Genomic DNA, 19,399 nt, shown 5'->3' with positions numbered 1-19,399 from the left:
TTTGGTCAAGTTCTTAGCCCTTGTTCTTTAAAGTTTGTTGTCCCTCTTCAGTTAGATCACCCATGGGCCTCTAAGCAAGACTTAAGGAATGTTTTTGTTTTCCTTTTACAGTGAGGGATATCACCAGCATGTCCCAGGACTCCCTCATCTGTGAAAGATAACATGTCATGCTCAGCAATATCTACCTTACTTCGGACAGTGACTGGCCCTATAAAGCATCCTAATATACACCAAAAATTTAAAGGTTCAGGGATTTGTACCTTCTTACAAAAATCAATATAAATTGATAAAGATCTCATGTAGCTGTGATTCTTGATAAGGCAAAAATTTTGTCAGGTCTGTTCCCAAATCGTTGTTTGAAATGATGCCTCCGGTAACACAGGTTTATTTCGATTTTGTTTTGCTGCTAAAATAAAAGACAATAAGGTTTATTTTTTCAAAAATACATTATACTATTTGCAATAGCCATCCAGACTTTTCCTTTTTTATTTTAATACATGTGTTCCAGTTTTGCACTCTCTTCCACTACATTGGCTTGGTGATAGGAGGCAGAGGGTGGTAGTGGAGGGTTGTTTTTCAGATTGGAGGCTGGTGATTAGTGGTGTGCCGCAGGGATCGGTGCTGGGCCCTCTGTTGTTGGTCATACATATTAATGACCTGGATGTGAATGTAAGGGGCATGATTAGTAAGTTTGCAGATGACACCAAAATTGGTGGTATAGTGGACAGTGAAGAAGGTTGTCTAAGGTGACAACAGGATATAGATCAACTGGGAAAGTGGGCAAGGGAGTGGCAAATGGAATTTAATGTTGACAAGTGTGAAGTGATGCATTTTGGGGAGTTAAACCAGGGCAGGACATATACAGTGAATGGCAGGGCCCTGGGGAGTGTTGTTGAGCAGACAACCTTGGGGTGCAAGTACATAGTTCCCTGAAAGTGGCAACACAGGTAGACAGGGTGGTGAAGAAGGCGTATGGCATGCTTGCCTTCATCGGCTGAGGCACTGAGTACAAGAGTTGGGTGTCATGTTACAGTTGTACATAACGTTGGTTAGGCCGCATTTGGAGTACCTTGTGCAGTTCTGGTCGCCGCACTACAGGAAATATGTGATTAAGCTAGGGAGGGTGCAGAAAAGATTCAGAAGGATGTTGCCTGGTTTGGAGGGCTTGAGTTATAAAGAGAGATTGGATAGGCTGGGTCTGTTTTCCCTGGAGGGAAGGAGGCTGAGAGGGGACATGATAGAGGTATCTAAAATTATGAGAGGCATAGATAGGGTAGATAGCCGAAGAGCCTGTTTCTATGCTGTACGACTCTATGACTCTATGACTCTATTGGATCTCAAAATGTAAAGAGTGCAGATCTTCTCCTTCTCTCCCCCAAAGATAGGGAGAATAGGAAGAAAGTGTGAGGTAATGCATTTTGGAAGGACTAACAAGGCAAGGGAATATACAATGGATGGTAAGACCCGAGGAAGTACAGAGGGTCAGAGGGACCTTGCTGTACTTGTCCATAGATCACTGAAGGCAGCAGCACAGGTATATAAGGTGGTAGGAAGACATACGGGATGCTTGCCTTTTTTAGCCGAGGCATAGGATCTAAGAGCAAGGAGGTTATGTTGGAGCTGCATAAAACGTTAGTTAAGCCACAGCTGGACTACTGTGTACAGTTCTTGTTGCCACACTATAGGAAGGATGTGATTGCACTGGAGAGGGTGCAGATGAGATTCACCAGGATGGTGCCTAGGCTGGAGCATTTCAGCTATGAAGAGAGACTGGATAGGTAAGGGTTATTTTCCTTGGAGCAGAGACGGCTGAAGGGGGACCTGATTGAGGTATACGAAATTATGAGGGGCATAGATAGGGTAGATAGGAAGAAACTTTTTCCCTTAGTGGGGGTGTCAATAACCATAGGGCATAGATTTAAGATAAGGGGCAGGAGGTTTAGAGGGGATTTGAGGGAAAAAAATGTCACCCAGAGGGTGGTTGGAATCTGGAACACACTGCCTGAAAAGATGGTAGAGGCAGAAACCCTCACAACATTTAAGAAGTATTTAGATGAGCACTTGAAACTCCATAGCACACAAAACTATTGGCCAAGTGCTGGAAAATGGGATTAGAATAGATAGGTGCTTGATGTCCGGCATGGACACAAAGGGCTGAAGAGCCTGTTTCTTTGCTGTATAACTCGATGACTGTATGGCAGGATAGTTCTTTTTGGCTGGCACAGACAAAATGGGCCAAATGACTTCCTTCTGTGCCATCAATTTTCGATGTTTCTGTCTTTCTAAATATTGGAAAAACCAAAGCAATGGTTTTTGATCCCCGCTACAAACTCCGTTCCCTCACTACCAACTCTGTCCTTCTCCCTGGCAACTGTCTGAAGCTGACTGTTCACAAGCTTGGGATCAATTTTGAGCACAAGATAAGCTTCTGACCATTTATCTGCACCATCACTAAGACAGCCTATTTCTACTTCTGTAACATCACCCAACTCCGCCCCTGCCTCAGCTCAGCTGCTGCTGAAATCCTCATCCATCGTTTTGCCACCTTTGACTTGTCTATCGCAAAGCACTCCTGGATGGCCGCCCACACTCTTCCCTCCGTAAACTTGAGGTTATCCAAAACTCCACTGCTTGTGTCCTTACTCGGACAAAGTTCAGTTCACACATCACCCCCGTGCTTGCTGACTTACATTGATTCACGGTCATGCAGCACCTCGATTTTAAAATTCTCTTCCTTATTTTCAAATCTCTCCATGGCCTCACCCCACCCTATCTTTGTAATCTCCTCCAGCCCCAGAACCTCCGAGATATCTGTGCTCACTTAATTCTGGCCTCTTGAGTATCCCTGATTTTAATTGCTTCAGCATTGGTGGCTGTGCTTTCAGCTGCCAAGGTCCTAAGCTTTGGATTTCCCTCCAAAATCTCTTCACCTCTCTATCGCTCTTTCCTCTAAAATGCTCTTTAAAACCTACCTGTTTGACCAAGCTTTTGGGCATCTGATGTCATATCTCTTTATGTGGTTTTATGTCAAATTTTGCCTTCTAATGCTCCTGTAATGTGCCCTGGGACATTTTATTACATTAAAAGTGTTATATAAATCCAAGTTGTTGTTGTTATTGATTGCTGAGGCACTGTGCTGGGAGAGAGGTAGTGGTTCCATGGAGTACAGACCTGCTGTCCTCTCTCAGAATGACAGCATTCATGCTCACACACATGCCACTCTGACAGTGCCATTGCTGTTGCCTGTCAGTCAGCCAGGTAGCTCTGGTGCCACTCATGCCAAGGTGGTATAGTCTGAAGCCAGGCCTTCTAGGCCCAGATTGCTTCAGATTGTCCTCCAAGGCCATCTGCAGTCTCCTCCAACTGAAAGTCAGCAGCCTTCCACCAGCTGTGCTGCAGCCACAGGGGTAGCACTTCATGGGAGCACTAGGACAGGCAAAGGGACAAGGAAGACAGGCACGAAAGAAATCCAGAAGGATGGTTAGTTCAATTTTGCATGCAATATGCCATGACTTAATTATAAATTTTGTTTGGAATGTGTAATTTATGTTTCCTTTAATGTTTGCATAGGTCAAGGGGACGGTTTAATCGTCAATGTCAGAAGGAAATTAAGGTATGTTGGAATGCTGGTGAATGGTGATTTGGGGTTGTGGATACTGTTACCGCTTGAATTAGTTCTCCACATACAGCCTAAGCAAAATGGGTATGCCTATGGTGCAACCTCCTTCTTTCTCCTCCTTGTACTTCTGTTTCTCCACTTCCTTATACTCCTGATACTCAACTTTGGCTTTCAGGTGGTGGCAAGGGTTGTTCCTTCATGATGACAAGCTTGTGCATCATAGATTCATAGAGTCATAGGGTCATTTATGGCACAAAAAGAGGCCATTTGGCCCATTGAGTTCATGCCGGCTCTCCATGGAGCTATACCATAGGTCCCACTCCCCAGCTCGATCCCCGTAGCCCTGCAAGTCTATTTCTGTCTGGTGGCCATCCAACTTTCTCTTGAATTCATTGATCGTCTTCGCCACCTCCTCCCTTGTGGGCAGTGGGTTCCAGGTCATTATCACCCGCTGCGTAAAAAATACTTTCTCATATTCCCCCTACATCTTTTGCCCAAAACGTTCAATTTGTGTTCCCTAACCTTTCTACCATTTGTTAGTGGGAACAGTTTTTCCTTGTCTAACTTATTTATATGCCTGTCATGTTCGAGTACATTTCTATTAAATCTCCCCTCAATCTCCTTTGTACTCAGGAGAACAAACCCAGCTTTTCCTACCTATCCTTGTAACTAAAATCCCCCATTCCTAGAACCATTCTGGTAAATCTCCTCTGCACCCTCACATCCAGAACTGGACACAATACTCCAGTTGGGGCCTAACCAGAACTTAATAAAGGTTCACAATAACTTCCCTGCTTTTTTACTCAATACCTCTATTTATGAAGCCAAAGATCCCGTATGCTTTGCTAACTACTCTCTGAATATGACCTGCCAGCATACTACACTAACAAACTTTGAGACCTGCTCAGTTGAGTACTGCAGGGCTCCTTCAGAACAGTGCAGGCAATGGAATCATTGATACAGCATGCCAATGATCTGCTCTCTCACATTTCTTGTGGCAGCACGATTCTCACTGCATGCATACTGTGCACATGTGCAGGGGTTGCGAACTACAGTCATGAATGCTATCATCACTGGATAGCCCTTGCTGCCCAGTAGCTTCCCTATGGTTTGCCATGGTGGCTGAAATACAGCTGGCACAGTGAACTAACACAGAATGAACATAGCATGACTGCTGCCAGGATACCGGGCATTGACTTGCATGAATCACTGCCTACAGTCACACACCAGCTGCATGTTGAGGGACTGTAATCCCTTTCTGTTCTTGTACATGGCACAGTTTGCATGTAGCACACAAAAAGCAATGCGCATGCAGTCAATAGCACCCTGCACCATGGGGCAGCCTGCAATTCTTGTAAACCCTTTGGCTCACTCCATCTGCTCACTCACTCTGGCAAGAGGGAATGGAATGAAGTTAACTCCCTTTGAATTGAGAGATTGAGTGACCTCCCTTATGCAGCAGTGCATTGCAAACTGTGAGATATTGCTAATATTGCCAGCACCAGCTTGGAAGGAGCCAGCCACATGTAATTTCATAGCCATGGTCACCTTCACAGCCAGTATCAATGTTGTAAGCTTGGAGATGTGGCTGCAGCACTCACTGGTATCAGTGACCATCTCCTCAGTGAAGTGTACCCATCTCAAATATTGGTTGTCGCTGTGGTTTAGATAGGAGAATTGCTCCCTGAACATCCTGGGCAGATATGGCCTCCTGCCGAAAGCACTTCTCTCCCTCCTCTTTGTGGTCTCTGTTTATTCTCACAGTCATGCTCAATTCCAAGAGGATTGCCTACCAGTGCACCCATGGGAGCAACTGATTTGTGCAGAAGGCTTGAAGTCAGCAAAAAGTACTTCAGCACCTGCCATACCACTGTAAACTTTTGAAACTATAGAAAGCATCAAAAACATGGAGAATTGTAGCAACAGCCAGAAGAAATCAACTAACAACTAACTTGTAAGTTGTTGCTAGTTCCTTTAAATAGCACTGGTAGGTGGTCCTTCATGCTAGTGCCAGTTCAGTTATGGAAGGTTAAGAGAGGGCATTGGCCGGAGCATGGACCTCCAAAATGGCAGCATTGACATCAAATCAGCATTCCATACTGATTAACGTCTGCATATGTTAAGTGCACATGCTCTAGAAGTGTACATGTCCCAGAAGTGTGTCTGCACTCTGTAGGCATGATTTTGGAACTCTAAGGGCACTCATAGCTCCCCAAAAAATGGGAGCTACTAAGCTCAAATTCAGCAGAAACAGGGAGACCTGAACTAGGAGAATTTTGGAGAGAGCCTTTATCCAGACAGTGGTCATAATTTGGAACTTACTAACACAGGGATTAGTAGAGGTGACTAGCAGAGTTGCATTTAGGGAAAACTGGTGTTACAGATAGAATTGAGAGTGTCACCGGCTGCAGAAGCTTGAGCCCTGGGTTTCGGAACTCAAGCGGCAGCTGGAGTCACTGTTGTGCATCCGCAAGGCAGAGGACTACGTGAATGGCACATTTAGCGAGGTATTTACACTGCAGGTTAGGAGAATGCAGGCAGAGAGGGAATGAGTGACTGCCAGGCAATCTAGGGGAACCAGGCAGGCAGTGCAGGAATCCCCTGAGTCTATCTTGCTTGCTAATCGGTTTTCCATTTTGGATACTGATGAGGGCAATGGTTTCTTAGGGGAGTGCAGCCAGAGCAAAGTCTGTGGCACTACTGGTGGCTCAGCTGCACATGAGGGGAGGAAGAAAAGTGGAAGAGCAATAGTGACAGGGGATTCAATAGTCAGGGGATCAGACAGACATTTCAGCAGCAGTAAACTTGACTCCAGGATGGAATGTTGCCTCCCTGGTGACAGGGTCAAGGATGTCACGGAGCGACTGCAGGACATCCTTCTAGGGGAGGTCGTGTTCCAACATTGGTACTAATGACATAGGTAGGAAGATGGATGAGGTCCTGAAAGCAGATTTTAGGGAGCTAGGAAGGAGATTAAAAAGCAATATCTCAAGAGCAGTAATCTCAGGATGACTCCCAGTGCAACGTGCTAGTGAATATAGGAATAGGACGATTGATCGATTGAACACGTGGCTCGAGAATTGGTGTAGGAGGGAGGACATCAGATTTCTGAGACATTGGGACCTGTACAAGATGGACAGGCTACACCTTAACAGGACTAGAACGAATATCCTCGCAGGGAGATTTGCGAGCACTCTTGGGGATGGTTTAAACTAGCTTGTCAGCTCAAACTGGAAGGAGGTAAAGCTGGTAACAGGAGGTAGAAAAGTAGCAAGCGACGTTAGAAGGCAGGCAAAACAAAGGCAAGCATCAACTAGATTTAGAATACAGAATATTGTCAAGAAGACAAGGTTAAGGGCACTCTACCTGAATGCACGCAGCATTCGCAACAAGGTAAATGATTTAAAGGCACAAATAGAAGTAAATGGGTATGCTCTAATTGCCTTTATGAAAACGTGGCTACAGGGTGACCAAGACTGGGAACTGAATCTTCAAGGATATATGACATTTAGGAAGGACAGAAAAAAAGGAAAATAAGGTGGCGTTGCACTGATAATAAGAGATGGGATCAGTACCTTAGTAAGGGAGGATCTCAGATCGGAAGAACAAAATGTGGAATCAGTTTGGGTGGAGCTAAGAAACAGCAAGGGGCAACAAACATTGGTAGGAGTTGTTTATAGGCCAACAAATAGTATTGGTAGTGGCGCATGGTATTAGTCAGGCGATTAGAGAAGCATGTAGCATGGATAATACAGTAATCATGGGTGACTTCAATCTGCACATAGACTGGGTAGACCTAATGAGCACTAAAGCTGTAGAAGATGAGATTCTGGAGTGTGTTCGGGATAGTTTTCTAGAGCAGTATGTTGAGAAACTGACTGGAGAACAGATTATTTTAGATCTAGTATTATGTAATGAGAAAGGATGAATTAATAATCTTGTTGTAAAAGAACCTTTAGGGATGAGTGACCATAATATGATAGAATTTTACATTATGTTTGAAAGTGAGGTAGTTCAATCTGAAGCCAGGGTATTAAATTTGAACAAAAGAAATTATGAATGTATGAGGGGCAAATTGGCTGAGGTGGATTGGGAAAATACATTAAAAGGTATGACAAAGCACAGACAATGGATAATCTTCAAAGAAATATTACATAGTTTACAGCAACTATACATTCCTTCAAGGCACAAAAACTCCAGAAGTAAAGGCAGTCAACTGTGGCGAACAAAGGAAGTTAAGAATTATAAATGATTAAAAGAAAAGGCCTATAAAGTTGCCAGGAATGGTAGTAAAGCTGAGCATTTGGAGGATTTTAAGACACAGCAAAGAAGGACCGAGAAACTGACAAAGAAAGGGAAAATAGCATATGAATGTAAACTAGCAAAAAACATAAAATGGGACTGTAAAAGCTTCTATAGGTATGTAAAAAGGAAACATTTGGCTAAGACAAATGTGGGTCCATTACAGGAAGAGTCAGGAGAATTTATAATGGGGAATAAAGAAATGGCAGCGAACTAAATGATTACTTTGTGTCTGTCTTCACTGAGGAAGATACAAGAAATCTCCCAGAATTAGAGATCCAATGGATTAGGGAGAATGGGGATTTAAAGGAAATTAGTATTAGAAAGAAGGTTGTATTGGAGAAATCAATGGGGCTGAAGGTTGATAAGTACCCAGGATCTGATATTCTACATCCCAGAGTGTTGAAAGAGGTAGCTATGGAGATAATGTATGCATTGGTGATCTTCCAAAATTCTGCAACGGTTCCAGAAGATTGGAAGGTGGCAAATGTCATCCCACTATTTAAGAAGGGTGGGAGAGAGAAAATAGGGAACAACAGACCTGTTAGCCTTATATCAGAAGTAGGGAAAATGTTAGAATCTATTCCAAAGGATGTGATAAATGGACACTTGGATAATAATGATCTGATTGGGCATAGTCAACATGGATTTATGAATGGGAAATCATGTTTGATGAACCTGTTGGATTTTTTTGAGGATGTTACTACCAGAATTGATAAAGGGGAGTTAATGGACATAGTATACTTGGATTTTCAGAAGGCTTTTGATAAAGTTCCTCACAGGAGGTTAGTTAGCAAAATGAAAGCACATGGTTTAGGAGGTAATATACTGGCCTGGATTAATGATTAGTTAACAGGCAGAAAACAGACAGTAGGAATAAACTGGTCATTCTCGCATTGGCAGGCTGTGACCAGTGGGGTACCACGAGGATCAGTACTTGAGCCTCAGCTGTTCGCAATATATATCAATGATTTGGATGTGGGGACCAAATGTAATATTTCCAAGTTAGCAGATGACACAAAATGAGGTGGGAATGTTTGTTGTGAGGAAGACGCAAAGCAGTTTCCAGGGGATTTGTGAGTGCGCAAGAATGTGGCAGATGGAATATAATGTGGAAAAATGTGAGGTTATCCATTTCGGTAAGAGGAAATATGTGTCGAGTATTTCTTGAATGGTAAGAGATTAGAAAGAGTAGATGTACAAAGGGAACTGGGTGCCCTCGTCAATAAGTCACTGGAAGCTAATATGCAGTTGTAGTAAGCAATTAAGAAGGCTAATGGTATGTTAGCCTTTATCGAAGAGGAATTGAGTACAGGAGTAGTGAAGTCTTGCTTCAATTGCATAGAACCTTGGTTAGACGCACCTGGAGTACTGTATGCAGTTTTGGTCCCCTTGCCTTAGGAAGGATATTATTGCCATAGAGAGAGTGCAACAAAGGTTCACCAGACTTGTTCCCGGGATGGCAGGACAGTCCTATGAAGAGAGATTGGGGAAACTGAGCCTGTATTCTCTAGAGTTTTGAAGAATGAGAGGTGATCTCATTGAAACCTACAAAATACTTAAAGGGATAGAGAGGGTAGATGCAGCTAAGATGTTTCCCCTGGTTGGGGAGCCTAGAACTAGGGGACACATTTTTAAAATAAGGGGGAAACCACTTAGGACAGAGATGAGGAGAAATTACTCAGAGGGTTGTGAATCTTTGGAATTCTCTACCTCAGAGGGCTGTGGAAGCTCAGTCATTGAGTATCTTTCAAGCAGAGATTGACAGATTTCTAAATACCAATGACATAAGGGGATATGGGAATATTGTGAAAAAAAGGCATTGAAGTGGATGATCTGCCATGATCATATTGAATGGCAGAGCAGGCTCGATGGGCTGAAAGGCCATTCTTGCTCCTGTGTTCCTATGTTCCTAGAACTGAAACCTCAGTTCCCTTCCCTTTACTGTCTGCAATCAATGTGTCTTTGACAAGGAAAATGTGTGTGTTTCTTAACCTGAGTGTATGGCCAATTTGAATAACGAGCTGCATGCGTTTCGTGGATTTAAATTAAGATTATTTTTATTCACACCTTCATCCCGAAAGTCTAATGCTATGTCATTCACTCCACACACACACACACACACACACACACACACACACACACACACACACACACACACACACACACACACACACACACACACACACACACACACACACACACACACACACACACACACGCCAGTAAAGAGGATAGTGTACTTTTACCAATTACAAACAAAGGACTAGTTCATAAGTAACGTGATTTTGGCTGCTTCTGGGGAAAAGGCATTGCATTGTGGGTCCATTGAAGAAGGTGTTTTCACTCCTGAAGCGTAGTTTAGTGGATTTGATAGCCACAGTCATATATCAAAGTTGTTGCAAGATTCTCTCAACGAGGTGGATTTTCAGCAGGTCACAAAGTTAGTTGCATGCAGCCTCATTGTTAGAAGGTTGGTTTTCTGTACTGGTGGAATTGACAAGGAACAGGTTTGAAGACCGAAGAATGTTGTAGTCTCCAGTTTTAAACCTTTGTTGCTTTTGACAGGATATCGCACACGATGGATGTGCTTTCCAAAATGGGGTTTGGGGAGGGAATCTGCAATTGGATCAAACTGCTTTACACAAACATCAGTAGCACAGTCTCAATCAATGGGTGGGAATCAGAAAGTTTCCTGATCCAATCTGGAGTCACACAGGGCTGTCCTCTCTCCCCTGTCTTGTTTGTTTGCTTTATTGAACCTTTTGCTGAGTATATAAGGAAGGATGCGGGCATAAGAGAGGTGACAATCCCAGGCAGTGGAGGCACTCAGGTTAAAACCTCCCAGTACATGGACGACGTTGCTGTCGTCTGCTCGGATCTGCTGTCCTTTCGCAGACTGATAAGCATCTGCGACCAGTTCAAACTGGCCTTGGGAGCCAAACTTAACCACGGCAAGAGTGAGGTCATGTTCTTTGGGAACTGGGCTGACCGATCCTTCGTCCCCTTCACCACCAGGTCAGACTACCTGAAGGTGCTGGGGATATGGTTTGGAAGGGCCGGGGTGTGCACCATAACCTGGAGGGAGCGAGTAGTCAGGGTACAACACAAGCTGAGCATGTGGGAGCAGCGATCTCTCTCCATTGTGGGTAAGAAGCTGGCCATCAGGTGCGAGGCACTCACGTTGTTGCTGTACATGGCGCAGGTCTGGCCCATACCCCACTCCTGCGCCATGGCAGTCACCCGAGCCATTTTCCGCTTCATCTGGGGATCCAAAATTGACTGGGTCTGGAGGGACACGAAGTTCAAACCTCTGGATAAAGGCAGGAGAAATGTACCTAACGTGCCCTCATCCTGATGACCACCTTAGTGTGCGGCTGCATCAAGCTGTGCGTAGAGCCCCAGTACGCAAACTCCAAGTGTCACTACGTGCTGAGGTTCTATCTGTCCCCGGTGTTGCGAAGGATGGGCCTGGTCACATTGCCACGGAACGCTCCATCCAGTTGGACCGTGCCGTACCACCTATCCTTCGTGGAAAAGTTTCTGCGGAAAAACACCTTTGACCACCAATCCATCAGGCAGTGGTTTGCATGGAATGTCCTCAAGGCCCCACGGGAATAGGAGATGGTGGATCCTGTCGGATGGTTCCCGAGCAGACCGCCAAAGTCATTTGGCAGAATGCCTCATCGCCAGAACTTTCAAACAAGCACCAAGATGTAGCTTGGCTGGTGGTGAGAATAGCCCTCCGCGTCAGATCCTTCCAGCACATCTGGAGCCTCACCCCCTCCACACAATGCCCTCGAGGTGGCTGTGGTGGGGAAGAGACGGTCGCCCACCTCCTTCTGAAATGTGCCTTTGCAAAGCAGGTGTGGAAAGAGATGCAGTGGTTTTTGTTGAGGTTCATCCCAAGCAGCTCGGTAACACAGGAGTCTGTGCTCTACGGGCTGTTCCCAGGGACGCACACTGAGAGAAACATCAACTGCTGCTGGAGGACCATCAGTCCGGTGAAAGATGCTCTTTGGTCTACCCAAAACTTGCTGGTCTTCCAGGGCAAAGAGTTGTCCACAACCGAGTTTTGCAGACTGGCACATTCCAAGGTCCAGGACTACGTGCTGAGGGATGCACTAAAGCTTGGGGTAGCCGCGGCAAAGGCTCAATGGGGAAAGACCACTGTGTAAGGTCCCCCCACCAAGCTGAACTGAAGGGAAAACCCCTTGGGCTGTATCCAGAAAATATGGGTTTACTGCAAAATGTACTTGGCATGTAAAATGAAATGGAAGGGTTGTGAGGCAACTCACTCCTGTATTGAAGGAAACTGATCTCCTTTGCACTCTTTGTATTGTCAACTTGGTGCTGTTTTGAACTGTTTTGTAATGTATTTTTTTTACAGATTTTTATGAATAAAGTCTATTTTGGGGAAAAAAAATTGTTGCTGTCTCTTCAGCTGTTGTTTGCAGAACAATTAGTGCTTGGAGCAATAAGGTTTATTATTTGTGATTATTTTTGGTCACAAAATGATTTGAAGGTCAAAGCCATTGCCACACAGTGGGGATGGATAGTGGCCATTCGTACCTACTTGTGATTTAACTGTTTTCTTACAGCTGTCTTTGTTAAGCTTGGAGACAGTGAGTCTCGGAGTCCATAGATTCTGAGTTTTGGAGCAGACCACAAACAATAGGAAGTGTGAATTGCACAAATGTTTTCATCTTGGTATGTCCATTTAAGGAAAGCACTGCACACATGGTCATCGATTAGGAATTTATGGAGATTTAAGATTATGTCTGAGTCTGGGCTGAATTTGCAGAAGTCACGTGACCATCAGCAGCAATCTTATGTAACCTTTTAATGTCTATAATGTTTCACTTAAAAAAAAGAAAAATTCAGCAGATTCCATGTTGAATACAGTCCATGTTTAAAGTTATAACTAGGACATACCTTTACTGGGCATGACACTAGATAAATAGATGAGATAGGAAGGCATAAAGAGATAAGTTAATTAAGTTAGATGAAGAATTAGGTAGTAGGTTCATGTGGAACATAAACACCGACATGGACCAGCTGGGCCAAATGGCCGGTTTCTGTGCTGTAGATATTATATACAACATAACAACTGATTGACAGAATAACTGACTGTGATGTTAGTAGTTCCAGTGATAATTAAAGTTTTGATGCCCTCAGTGCTTTGCTTCTACTGACAGGTAATATAGGGAGCCACTAGAGGGCACTAGTACTGTTTATATGGGGAGATGATGATTTGAGGAAATGGTCACATGTACAAGTTAGGTTAGTGACCTGTGACTGGCAGAATCATAGAAAAGACCGCAATTGTTGACAATGCGATCGATAGGTGGCGCTGTTTTGGCACATGCGCAGATACAGCATGTGCCACGAAAACGTCACAGCCTGCGACTGTAGCAGCTGCCAGGACTAAAGATGGCGCTGCTCAAAAAATCAGAGATGAAACCTAACAAACACGTGGCAGAATACAATGGCCGGAGCGCGGGGAGGGGGGGAGGGAGAGGGAGAGGGGGGTGAAAGAGGGAGAGGGAGGGGGGGAGAAAGAGGGAGGGGGGGAGAAAGAGGGAGGGGGGGAGAAAGAGGGAGGGGAGGTGGGGAGCTGGGGGAAGTGGGGGGGAGAAAGAAAGAGGGAGGGAGGGGGGGAGCTGGGGGAAGTGGGGGGGAGAGGGAGGAGGGGAGAGAGTGGGGGGGGAGAAGGGGAGAGAGTGGGGGGGAGAAGGGGAGAGAGTGGAGGGGAGAAGGGGAGAGAGTGGGGGGGAGAGGGAGGGGGAGAAGGAGGAGGGGAGGGAGAGGGAGGAAGGGGAGAGAGAGGGAGGAAGGGGAGAGAGTGGGGGGGGAGCAGGGGAGAGAGTGGGGGGGGAGAAGGGGAGAGAGTGGGGGGGGAGAAGGGGAGAGAGTGGGGGGGGGGAGAAGGGGAGAGAGTGGGGGGGGGGGGAGCAGCGGAACGGAAGAGAAGTGCCTTTTTCTGTGCATGCGCCATAAACACAACAGCAAAAGACTTACTGGCCAGTCCCTGGACCCGGTGACACCAAGGTCTTCGCACGCTCGCTCCCCGCGGCTCTCTCACTTCCGGCCCTCTCCATTCAGCCGTTCCCTCCAGCTGCGGATGCCCAATCCAGTTGCTTTCTCCCCTACCCAGTTGCTTTCTCTACTTCTCCACTGTACTTCAGGCATTGCAACTGTCTGGTCCCTGCATTTTGCATGCTCCCTCTCCCCACCCCTCCCCGCTCTCCCCACCCCTCCCCCTCTTCACCCACCCCCCCTTTACCCCCCTACCTCCACCCCTCCTTTACCCCCCTACCTCCACCATAGTTGAATATCTGAAGTGCAGTTGCAAAGTCGGGGAAATAGCATGCAAAACAAAACCTCAACAATTCTGGGTTTAATTGTTGAAAAGTTTTATTAAGTTCATTAAGTATCCGAGGAACTGCTGTGCATGGATACATGAGTGTTGTGTCCAGCATTCCCGTTAGACAGACAAGCCGAGTCTCTGCTATGCACAGCTAAAGAGATTGTTCCTGGAGAGCCTTGTGGTGAATGAACGCTTGGCTCTCTATTCCACTACTGTATTGTCCATGTGAAGAAGGCAAAGTCACAAGAGTCTGAGCTCAGTCTATTCTTGGTGAATGTTCCCCAAGCGCATCCCAATGTGCATTCCCAATTCATCCATAAATGCAATGTTCCTTTCCACATCGTGATGAGCTCCGCAGCATGATCCAGTTGCCTTCGTTGCTTGAATGCTGACCGTAAGTCTCGAGGATTGTTTTCTCGATGGCATGTTTTACATGAAAAGAAGAAAAGCAAATCAGAGTCAGAGCTTGCCTCCCTCCAATGAAATTAATGTTGCGCATGCTTTATGCTCTGCAGTATAGTCCAATGAATCACTTAGTACCCACCTCAGCTGTAGGAGTCAGGATGATGCAACTGCCCCTATCTTGTGATGGTTCAATGCTGCTCTCAGGGAAAACATGAATGATGTGAGGGTACTGGAAAAAGAAGCACATTTCTTTTGGACTATGAACATAAAGCAGGCCATTTAGCCCAGCTGTTCCCTGCTAGTGGTTATGCTACTCGTGCGTCTTCCCATCCATTCCCATTTAATCCTGCCTACTACTATCAGCATCATCTTCCATTTCTTTCACTCTTATCTACCTTTGCCTTAAAGCAACACTGAGGATGGAGAATGGTGTGGCTGCACTCCCATCTCACCAGTTGTGTACGCAGCAAGAGCATTCACATTTGTGCTACCACTGGACACGGCATGCTTGTTTCTTTTAGTGCTCAGTCTCTTCTTGCTGAATGTTCCCCAAGTGCTTGACCCCTTTGGACGCCTTCTCTGCTTGACAGGCAGCAGCTGGCAATTGCGGAGTCTCACAAGGCTCTGCATGGTTGTTTCAAGGGCGGATGGGGAAACATGTGGCTGTGTGTCCACGTGCACTGCTTGGATGGGGCAGGAATAGGTGACTGTGTAACTGAACAGCAAGGAGAGGGTACTGCAGGTGGGGAAAGTGGAGCTTTGAACAGGCAGGCGTATGTATGGTCCATCAGATCATTAGGCCAGGGGGTGAAACGCTCAGGATCCATGGATTGTGGCACGTGACTGATGTCCAGCGCGTGGCTACCTCCATCCGAAGGTGCTTCCGGGCAATTGTTGGGCAAATTAATTGGCTCCATCTCATCAGCCAGTCCTTGTGTTTATGGCGCATGCACAGAAAAAGGCACTCCCCTTCCGCTCCGCTGCTCCCCCCTTCCCCCCGACCTCCCTTCCCCCCTCCCCCCGACCTCCCTTCCCCCCCCATCCCTCCCTCCCTTCCCCCCCCATCCCTCCCTTCCCCCCACCTTCCCCCCTATCTTCCCTCCTTCCTTCCCCCGCCTTCCCTCCTTCCTTCCCCCCACCTTCCCTCCTTCCTTCCCGCCACCTTCCCTCCTTCCTTCCCCCCACCTTCCCTCCTTCCTTCTTCCCCCCCTTCCCTCCTCCCTTCCCTCTTCCCCCCTTCTTCCCCCCCTCTTCCCCTCCCTCTCCCTCCCTCTCCCTCCCTCTCCCTCTCCCCCCCTCTCCCTCTCCCTCCCTCTCCCCCTCTTGAAATGTATTTTCAGAGCAACTTACCTTGGAACAATCTCCTCTGTCTAATAAAAATGAAGCAAATGTCCAAAATGACTAAATAATTGAGATAAAATGCCCGACGAAACCTCTCCTCCTTCCATTTTCAAAAACTCGCGCCGAAGCTTTCGGAAGATTGACGCACATGCGCACACGGGCTCCGGTCATCTGCGCATGCGCTGCGGTCCGGATTGCCAGGACCAGTTTGCGCATTCGCAAAGGCCAACCTGGCGTGTTCCCCGAGGAAGATGACGTTACGCGATGACGTCGTCTGCGCATGCGCATGCGCAAACTGTTCCTGGTAATCCGGACCGCAGCGCATGCGCAGAGGGCCCGAGACCGTGTGCGCATGTGCGCACCGCGGCGCATCCTGATGATGTAGCGTTGTCATCAATCACTTTGCATAGAAAAATACAGCACAGAAAGAGGACACTGGGCCCATCATGCCTCGTAGAAAGAGCTATACAATTAGTCTCACTCTCCTGCTCTAACCCCATCGCCCATCATTTTTTTTTCATTTCAAATATTTATTCAATTCCCTTTTGAAAGTTCTTTTGAATCTGCTTCCACCACCCTTCCGGTAGTGAATTCCATCATAACAACTTGCTGCATAATTTTTGTTTGCATGTTACCTCTGGTTCCTTTGCTCATCACCTCAAATCTGTATCCTCTAGTTACTGACCTTTTTGCAACTGTGTTTCTCCTTATTTATTCGATCAAAACCCTTCAAAATTTTGAACACCTCTATCAAAACTCCCAGTAACATTCTCTGCTCTAAGGAGACAACCTGATTTCCCAAGTCTCTCCATGTGACTGAAATCTTTCAACCCTGGTACTATTCTAGTATATTGCCTTTGCACACTCTTCTAGGCCTTGACATCCTTTTCATAGTCTGGTGCCCAGAACTGTCCACAATACTCTAGCTGTTGCAAATCTTTGTTTTATCAAGGCCTAGCAAAACTTCCAAGTTGTTCTACTCTCTATTTGTAAAGCTAAGGAACCCATATGCCTTTTGAACAGCCTTCTCAACTTCTCCTGAAACCTTCAAAGACTTGTGTCCATACATCCCCAACTCTCTTTGTTCCTGCACCCCCTTTAAAATTTTATCATTTAGATTATATTGCCTGTCCTCATGTTTCCTGCCAAAATGATGTTCTGGAAGGATGCCGTCTTTGGGTCAGGGGTGTTCACAGTTGTCCAGGCTACCCGAAAAGAGATGGTAGAACAGGTGCATGTTACTGTCTAAAGGTCATGAACACTCATGTGCAAATAGGTTAATCACGTGATGCTCTGCGTGAAACATAAGCATTCTTGGGAACTCTATCTTTTATCACACGATGACAAAACTGCCTACATTCAATTACATTCAATTATAGCACATGTTTCAGCATCGAAGAAGAGAATTCAATGATGCAGCTGAGGAAACACAGGCCTAATAATGTTTCCCCCAACATCCAGTGGCATGCTGTGTACGCAGTGACTCGTGTTCTGCGCGATATGCAAACATACTATATATGTCAGCAGAACTGACCTTCTTTCACCAACCACCATGCTAAGTGCAATATCAAAATGCTTTCGCTCCCAGTCTTTACCCAGGAACACCTTCATTCCTACCCTTATCTGTAGGAATGCCTCTAATTTCAGCCTCACCCACCATCCACATTCACTAGAATTCACAGAATTATCAACGACTCAAATGAAGGAACAGAAAGCCATATACCCAAGTTTGATGATGACACTAGGTTAGGTGTCTCAGTAAATAATATAGCAGAAAGTCGCAAAGAAACATTGATTCATTGAGTGAGTGGGCAAAACTGTGCAGATAGATAGTGTTCAATGTAGGGAAGTGTGGAGTCATCCATTTTGGACCTATGAAAGATCAGAGTAGTGTCTAAGTAGCGAGATGTTAGGAACTGTGAAGCAGCAGAAAGATTAAGAATCAAAGTATAGAAATCAGTAAAACTCGTGGATATGGACAAAAAATAATTAAAATGGCAAATGGAATGTTGGCCTTTATCTCAAGAAGTTTGGAATAGGACAGGATGGAAGTCATATTATAAAGCTCTCGTTAGACCCCATTTAGAGCATTGTGTCAGTTCTGGGTATCACAAATCTGGAAGGATATACTGGCCTTGGAGACGGTGCAGAGCAGATTGATCTCAATGATAATGGAGTTACTGATACTGGGCCCTGCAAAGTCCTCCTCACTAATATCTGGGCTCTGTGTATTATTGTAGGAAGAATAAATCTTGGTCTCCAGGTCTATAAAATTTAGGAACAAAATATTTTTGTCTTTGTTCCGTACATTTAGATCCATGACAACTACCTCATTTGTGTCACATGTCAATTGAAGGCTTGAAATAAGATATGGCATCATGCTTCGATACTTTTTACAGATTTCACACTGCTCATCTACTCTTTGCCAACCACGCCTGCAACTTTTAACAGGATTTTTAACCTTTGACAAATAAGTGGAATTTTAAGACAATTTGATTTTATTCTCTCTCATTCTTATCACCTGATACCATTAATGCTTGTCTAATGTTCTGATGAGAAACATCAAGTTTTGTTAAAGGGTGACAATAATATCTTGCCTGGCTAAACTGTAGATTAACTTTCCTTCCAAAAATAATTGCCTAATCATAATCCATGTCAAGTTTCATTTATGGGGGAGGTGGTGGCGTAGTGGTATTATCACTGGACTAGTAACCCAGAGACCCAGGTTATTGATCGGGAGACATGGGTTCGAATCCCACCAGAGCAGAAGGTGGAATTTGAATTTAATTAATACATCTGGAATTAAAAGCTAGTCTAATGATGGCCATGAAACCATTGTCGATTGTTGTAAAAACCCATCTGGTTCACTAATGTCCTTCAGGGAAGGAAATCTGCTGTCCTTACCTGGTCTGGCCTACATGTGACTCCAGACCCACAGCAATGTGGTTAACTCTTACATGCCCTCTGAAATGGCCTAGCAAGCTACTCAGTTGTACCTAACTGCGACAAAGTCAATTAAAAGAATGAAACCGGACGGACCACCCGGCATCAACCGAGGCACCGGAAATGACAACGGCAAACCCAGCCCTGTCGACCCTGCAAAGTCCTCCTTGCTAACATCTGGGGGCTTGTGCCAAAGTTGGGAGAGCTGTCCCACAGACTAGTCAAGCAACAGCCTGACATAGTTATACTCACGGAATCATACCTTACAAACAATGTCCCAGACACTGCAATCATCATCCCTGGGTAGGTCCTGTCCCACCGGCAGGACAGACCCAGCAGAGGTGGCGGGACAGTGGTCTACAGTAGGGAGGGAGTTGCCCTGGGAGTCCTCAACATCGACTCTGGACCCCATGAAGTCT

This window comes from Heterodontus francisci, chromosome 6 (genome assembly GCF_036365525.1).
Source record: "Heterodontus francisci isolate sHetFra1 chromosome 6, sHetFra1.hap1, whole genome shotgun sequence".
Lineage (NCBI taxonomy): Eukaryota > Metazoa > Chordata > Chondrichthyes > Heterodontiformes > Heterodontidae > Heterodontus > Heterodontus francisci.
The sequence above is the reverse complement of the archived record's forward strand: the minus strand, read 5'-3'. Positions refer to the sequence as shown.